The following is an 8,416-nucleotide window of genomic DNA, read 5'->3' as shown; positions in this document are numbered from 1 at the left end:
CATTAAACAGCAACTACAGTGAACTTGGTTTGCAGTGAGACGTTTGCTCAGAAATGTTCTTTTCTTTTTAAATAAGCAACTTCCTGACCTGCAAGTTAGTCTTAGGCATGGCTCCCTCACCGGGAAAGTTGTGTCCTGTGCAGGCTGCTTTTCCCACTGTCCCTGTGCATCTGCCTGGGCCTTCTTCCTCTTGGTTCTTGGGTAGACTGACTCTGTCCTCTGAAAGCCTGGTCCTCTGAGGAGACTGAAGTTTGCATGTCACACAGAGCCAAGACATCTGGCCCTGGATGAAACTAGGGGACAGCTCCCAACAGCTGCTCAATTAGTGAGTTTCCTTTGTACTTCAACTTGGGTAAGCTGGGCTAATTAATAAATGGACTTGAGAATGACGAACCTTCATGGCAAAGGTCCAAAATGTCATGTTGGTGGAAGATGGCAAAAGTCTGGTGAGAGGGATGTCAGAAGTAAAAGGACTAGGTACCAGGAAATGAGGAATCAGGATAGCATTGTCCACAACTACTGGAGGTCCTTGTTGATTTATTTCTTTGCTTTTCCAATGACCTTTTGATATTTGAATTTCACACATCCCTGTCTCAGTTTGCATCCTCCAGAAGCAGTGGCTGAGACAAGGATTCAAGTGCAAGTGGCTTGATTGAGAAACAGTCATTCAGGGATCACCATTCAGGGACTGGAGAAGTAAGACAGGGAAGGAGGGAAGCCAATGGAGAGTGTGTTATTGAACAAGTTACCACTGTGGGCAATTGGAGCTCAGTGCCTCTGGGGAACTCTGGGAGCCAGTGTAGAATATACAGCTCAGAGTTTTTTCACTGGAGCAAAGGGAGTCATTGGTTGTTGCTCCAGGGAAGTGTTCATTCTCTAGCATTTCTGTCCTGCCATGTGTGTGGGCAGAGAGGGTCCAGTGATCAGGAAGCCTTCCGACAAAGAGTCATGGATGCTGGCTGTTGGAAGTCAGGTCACATGCACAGAAATATCACATGCTGGTGGCATCTGCATGGGGCATCCACAGCGTCTGCTACAAGTTTCTTTCCTTCTTTGCACAGCTCATGAAATTTGCCTGCCTTTTAATCAGTGCGCAGAGACTGCAAGGTAAGCAAAGAGTTTCACTTGATCTTAGGTGATCATAGATGACCGATCTCATTTACATTCTGTTTAAGTATCCATGTTTATAGTCAAAATATATCAAATTGCATAATATCCATACCACACACAGAATAAGATAACATACCTGGTTTTTTAAAAATAACTTCAGCGGCAAAATACATACTATTTTAACAGCATCCGAATTTGAGGGAGGTAAAAATATATTCCCTCTTATATAGTGAGATGGATGGAAACCAGAACAGAAAGCCCTGAACCCTTGGGGCTGCCCATGTAAACATTGTGAGGGCCTATGCTGCACTGAGGGAGTGGCTACTTGGTGTTGCCTATGGTCATTTGCCACCTTTTGTGATGAGCCTCCAATTGGGACATCTGGCCATTAGGTCCTAGTTATCAGGAAGCTAACCTGTTAGTCACTAAATTCACTGTACTGTAGTTTTCCTAGGGAAAAATGAGTGTTGATGCATGATGTATTGCAGTTATTTGAAAACATGCCTTAAGTTTTACATCATCTGTATCTTAATCCCCTTGGGCTGCCACAACAAATTGCTACAGATTAGGTAGCTTAGAAACAGCGGAAATTTATAACTCACAGTTCTGGAGGCTGGGAAGTCCAAGATCAAGGTGCTGACAGATTCAGTGTCTGGCGAGGGCTCACTTTCTCGTTCGTAAATGGTGCCTTCACGCTGTATCTTCACGTGGTGGAAGGGGCAAATAAACTCCCTTGAACTTCTTTCATCAGGGCACTAAACCCATTTATGAGTGGGTGGACTTAAGTGAGGAATGATTCAGGCAGCCAACAAGACTGTCAAATACCCACCACAATAGGTTGTTTTAAAGATGAGGAAACAGCCTTGAAGAGGTAGAGAAAAGCCCCATGTTCCATGACTGGTCAAGAGCAGAGCTAGGATTTGAACACAAGTCTTCTGATGGCCCAGCTCCTGCTGTGTTCTTTCCTTCTGCTCTGTCACCTCTGGTATGGGTCATGTCTGCTTTTGCTCACATACTTTGTAGAGGACAGAGCTATTAGAGAATAGGAGGTTTGGGGGAAGAGGGGAAGGAAAGGAGAGCCAGTGGGGGCTGTTGGAACAGGGACCCAACCCAGGGAGCCAGACTTGGTGGAGGCTGCCTCAGGACAACCAAGGACACTGAATCCACTCACTCTCCACTCTCCCTCCTCTCTGTTTATTGGTTTGAGGAGAGGTCTACATTAAAGAGCTGGAGGCTGATGAATTGTTGTCATGATTGTGGGAAGGAATGGATGCTCACAGGCGCAGACGGAAAAACAAAATGAATTGGCCTATCTAGATACTTCCCACGAAATGCTTTCAGTTCTACATTAATTCTAAGTTTATCTCTTAAGCATATTTGGAATATGGAGATAATCTTAGAATGGCACAATCTAGAATGTAATTTAGATAAGCTAAGAACCAAAAGAGAGGACCACATTGCCTTGTCTCTCAGGCCTGTGTGGGTCCGATTTAATGACTTCTGATGATATGAAGTTGAATTGGGCAGCAGATTGGACACATAGCTATAGTGCCAACTATTCATGTTTAAAATGTCTTTTTAGACCAGGTGCGGTGGCTCACGCCTGTAGTCCCAGCACTTTAAGATGCTGAAGTGGGTGGATTGCTTGAGCCTAGGACTTCGGGACCAGCCTGGGCAACATGGCGAAACCCTGTCTCTACAAACAAACAAACAAAAAACAACAACAACAAACAAACGAAAAGCAAAAACACAAAACAAAACAAAAACAAAAACACCAAACCAAAAGCCAAAAAAACGAGCTGGGTGTGGTGGCACACATCTGTAGTCCCAGTTACTCTGGAGACTGAGTTTGGAGGTTCTCTTGAGCCCTGGAAATGGAGGTTGCAGTGAGCCAAGATCATGTCACTGCAGTTCAGCCTGGGCAACAGAGTGATACCCTATCTCAAAAAACACAAGTAAAAATAAAATGTCTTTAAATACAGTCATGCACCACATAATAACATTTTGGTCAGTGATGGATCATAAGATGCTGGTCCCATAGATCATAACGGAGCTGAAAATTCCTATTGCCTAGTGATGTAGCTGTCATAATGTTGTAGCATAACGTATTACTCAAGTGTTTGTGGTGATGCTGGTGTATGAGGCTGGGCAAGGTGGCTCTGTCTGTAATTCCAGCACTTTGGGAGGCTGAGGAGGGAAGGTTGCTTGAGGCCAGGAGTTGGAGACCAGCCTGGGCAACACAACGAGACCCTGTCTCTACAAAATAACAAAAAAATCCAACTTACTATGTTGCCACATATGAAAGCATAGTATATACAATTATGTGCTGAACATAATACTTGATAATGATAATAAATGACTATGTTATTGGCTTATGTGTTTACTATATTATACTTTTTATTGATATTTTAGAGTGTACTTCTTCTACTTATTAAAAAAAGTTAGCTGTAGAACAGCCTCGGGCAGGTCCTCCAGGAGGTGTTCCAGAAGAAGACATTGTTATCATCAGAGATGACAGCTCCATGTGTGTTACTGCTCTGAAGACTGTCCGTGGGACAAGATGGGGAGGTGGAAGACTGATATTGATGGCCCTGAGCCTATGTTGGCCTACGCTAATGTGTGTGTTTATGTCTTCATTTTTATCAAAAAGTTTAAAAAGTCAAAATAAATTTTAATAGAAAAAAACTTGCAGAATAAGGCTATAAAGAAAGAAAATATTTTTACAGCTATACATGTTTGTGTTTTAAGCTGTTATTATGAAAGAGCCAAAAAGTTAGAAAAATTTAAACATTTGAAAAATAAAAAAGTTATAGTAAGCTTAGTTTATTGCTGAAGACAGAAAATTAAAAAAAATAAATTTAGTGTAGCCTAAGTTTGCAGTGTTTATAAAGTCTACATTAGTGTACACAAACATCCTAGGCCTTCATGTTCACGTACTCACTCACCGAGTGAAGAGCAATCTTCCAGGCCCACAAGCTCCATTCATGGTAAGTGCCCCACACTGGTGTACCATTTTTAATCTTTTATAGTATATATTTTACTGTGCCTTTTCTTTGTTTAGATACATAAGTGCTTACCTTTGTGTTACAATTGCCTACAGTATTGAGTACAGTAATGTGCTGTGCAGGTTTGTAGCTTAGGAGCAACAGGCTACACCATGTAGCCTGGGTGTGTAGTAGTCTACACCATCGAGGTTTGTGTAAGTATGTTCCATGGGTTTGCACAACAATATTGCCTAATAACACGTTTCTTTTTTTTTTTTTTTTTTCCTTTAGAGACGGAATCTTACTCTGTCACCCAGGCTGGAGTGCAGTGGCGTGATCTCAGCTCACTGCAACCTCTGCCTCCCAGGTTCAGGTGATTCTCCTGCCTCAGCCTCTCAAGCAGCTGGGATTACAGGTGCCTGCCACCATGCCCGGTGAATTTTTGTATTTTTAGTAGAGATGGGGTTTTGCCATATTGGCCAGGCTGGTCTCAAACTCCCGACCTCAGGTGATCCACCTGCCTCAGCTTCCCAAAGTGCTGAGATTACAGGCCTGAGCCACTGCGCCTGGCCCTAACAATACATTTCTCAGAATGTATTCTCATCACTACGTGACACATGACTGTATAACTTCTATTGGATTCAACTGACCCCCCATCTGGCTGTTACTTTGGTGTACTTATTTCCATTTAATCTGTCCTCCTGACTATGAGGTGGATACTATTATTAGATGAGATATGGAGTCCGTGTAAGGTGTAGCAACTAACCCTATGTCTGGCAGCTGGTAAGTGGCAGATCAAGGTTTGGACTCAGGTCTTAAGTCTGAGACCATACCTAGGTCAATTGTTCCACCACAGAGCCATCTCACAGTAGGCAGGGTTTCCTTGTGTCCTGACTTAGAAAGGCAGCTGTGGCAATGCAGATCTGTTATGTGGCTCTACCTACCATCCCCATCAGCTCACCACCAAGGCGAAGAGGTATGTATTTGTTATCTATTACTGGGTCATAAATTACCCCCAAATTTGTACTGGTTTTCTATTGCTATGTAACAAATTACCTCAAAGCATAATGGCGTAAAACAATATCAATTATACCACAGTCTTTGTTAGTCAGGAATCCAGAAGTGGCTCCTCTGGGTGCTTCTGGCTCAGGGTCTCTCATAAATGGCATTTAAGCTATTGGCTGAGGCTGAAGATTTGACTGGACCTGTAGGGTCTGCCTCTGAGGTGGCTCCTGACATGGCTCGCAAATTGGTGCTTGTGGTTAGCAGGAGGCTTTACTTCCTCTCCACATGGGCCTCTCCACAGACTGCTTGAGTGTCCTCACGACATGGTGGCTGGTGTGGCTTTCCCGGGATTGAGCAACCTGAGACAGTAAGGTGGAAGGGGAAGGGGCAAATGCCTTTCGTGGCCTATCACAGCAGTCCCACAATATCCTATTTGTTAGAAGGGAGACACTAAGATCAGCTCCTGTTTGAGGGAAGGGGAATTAGTCTCCGACTCTTGGAGGAAGGAGTGTCAAGAGAACGTGTGGATATATTTTAAAACCACCACAGGGTGACATTTCCTGCCACTTGCGTCCACATCCCAGCATAGTGGTGGGGCTCCCCTTACCCCTTCTTGCCCCACCAGGGCTGTGAGTATTCTGTGTGGTTTCCCTTGTGTGAGACCCTGTGTGTGGATCCCACAGGCAGATGAGGTCAGAAGAGGATTCTGGGAAAAGAAAAGTCAACCTATGATTAGAGATCATGGACAGTGGGCTGAGTCCGTCAGGGGACTCTGAGAGGGAGGCGGGTCCCTCTCAGAGACAGAATGGAAGGCAGTCCATTCTCAACATACTAATGTAGCCACTTTGCTGTTTTGAGGCACAAAATAAAATAAGGTCACAGCTTTTAATGTCTCAGTAAAAATTCGAGCCCTCCCCTTATCACCTTGAGAAATGCCTCAGGCTTTCCTCCAAGGAAAGACCCCAAGATGCTTAGTCATATCTGAAATGTCAGTCCCTGTCCTTTCCACCTTGCCTTTGAAGTCAGAACTTCCATCCAAGGCCAGAGGCTGCCCCAATGTCATGTGCACTCTATCTACCCCACTGGCATCCCAGGCAGTGTGATCAGGGCTTAGTGTCCTGCTTCTGCCACCTCCACAACTGCTGGCACAGACCTTTTCACAGTTGCAGCAGACCCTGGGACATGTCAAGGAAGGACCCATCTTCGACTCCCCGTTGCCCTCAGGAGATGTGGCCAGCTTCCAGCATCACTACTCAGACACATGCACCCAGCCCTTGCCCAGGGTGCAAGCCTGCCTTCGGGGAGGATGGCTGCACCCAGCCTGGCTCTCTCAGCTCCTGTGCTCAGAATCACTCTTGCCTCCTCAACCCCAACTTCCTGTAGGAGCTAGTTCACCTGTTTTTTATGTCAGGGACCTTGGGGCCTTCCCTGTCACTGAATTTGATTCGGAGTCATCCCAATCTCACAACGTATTATTTATTCCCCCCGTCATTTCTTTGAATAAAATTGATGCACCCAGAAGGTATAACATGTGCATCTTGCAGTTTCAAGTACAAGAGGTCCTAGGCTTCAACTTAAAAACTTTCTAGGGGAAGGCATAAGAAGGCTCTTCTTGTGTGAGCGTGTTAAGCAGCAGAACGGGTCCCAAAACGTGTTTAGCGTTTACCCTTCCCTAAAGACATTTGCTTAGAGTTTGGGGTACACTGAGGCTGCCTAAAAGAAGACAGGGAAGAAGCTAGAACTGCCCTTCCATTTCCTACAAAGCTTCATCTCCTGCTCCACTCCTCCACTCATAACTCTCCTTACATAGTTTTTAGTCGCACTCCACTATGGCAGACAACTTCTGATACATTCAGTTCCAGGTACTCATTTTTTTGTGAATGTTCCATTACATCTGAATGATATTGAAGTGAACCTCTCTTGCCTGCATGTGTGTGCATGCACACACACACACATGCACACACGCACACGTGCACACACGCACACATGCACATGCACACACACAGGCACACAAGGTCAACACCTTAAAATCCCACTGCATTTAAACCATGAGTGGGTGGGACCTTGAGAAAATCACCAAAGAAGATGTTTCAGGGTCTCCATCTGATGGCCCACATCTGGGAAGCCCTGGAGAGACGTGGATTTGACTATTTACAAAAGCTAAGGTAGAGAGGGCGCTGAAAAAGGAGCTGGCCAGCCGGCCGCTGATGTGAGAGTGAGGTCACGGGTGCTTGGGTTGTGACTCATCTCTCCAGCGCTTCACAGGGCACCTGAAGCACCTGGAGGTTTGAAGGCTTGAACTCTTAGACAAAGGAAGGCTCTACAATGGCCCACTGAAACATGCAGTCGCCTTGAGAAAAGTGTTTTGAGTTTTTCTTTTACTCCAAATAAAAATAGCCATTTAAAAAGAGTGGAATAAATGACATAATAATAATGGCAGTAAATTGCTAACATTTACCAGTTGCTTCCCTCATGCTGCGATGTGCAGAGTGGCTCATTACATTTAATCCTCATAACAAACCTTTGGGTATGATTCTCTGTAACAAATGGGGAAACAGAGGCTTAGAGAGCTTAAATAACTTCTCAGGGCCACATATCTGATGCTGTGGACTGAATGCATGTATCCTCCAAAATTCTTATGTTGAAGCCCTAACCCACAATTTTCCTGTATTTGGAATAAGAAAGTAATTGAGGTCATAAGGGTGGTGTTCTGATCTGATAAAATTAGCATCCTCTGTCTTGCTCTCGCTCTCCCCTACCTCCCGCTCTCTGCAAGCACAACGAGGTCATGTGAGTCCATAGAAAGAAGGTGACCATCTGCAACCCAAAGGAAGAGCCCTCACCAGACACCAACCCTGCTGCACTTGATCTTGGACTTTCAGTCTCCAGAGCTGTGAGAAAATAAATTTATGTTATTTAAGCCACCCAGTCTGAGGTAATTTTTTATGGCAGCCCTAGTAGACTAATATATCTGACAAGCCACTACATTGGGATTACGAGCACCAGAGCCCTCACTGTTACTCATCACCCTAAACTGCCTCCAACAAATATCATTTTCATATTTTTATGTTTTGATAAGCAATAGGCTAGTTTTAATATTTCAATTGAAGTGAGAAGTGTTTTTAAAACTTGGCATTATGTTGTACAGCTCTATTCTAACATTGATGGTTGTTGCTTCAAGCCGTTTCACTAAATTTAGATCTCTGGAAAAAAATGTGTTTGAGCATGGAAACAGGTTGGAAATATTGCACCCAATAATAACAGTTTAACTTTTGGCTTGTGAAATACTTCAGTGGGAAAGTATTTGCTCAAATCTC

The sequence above is a fragment of the Papio anubis genome, chromosome 2 (genome assembly GCF_008728515.1).
Source record: "Papio anubis isolate 15944 chromosome 2, Panubis1.0, whole genome shotgun sequence".
Lineage (NCBI taxonomy): Eukaryota > Metazoa > Chordata > Mammalia > Primates > Cercopithecidae > Papio > Papio anubis.
This window is presented reverse-complemented; position numbering follows the sequence as displayed.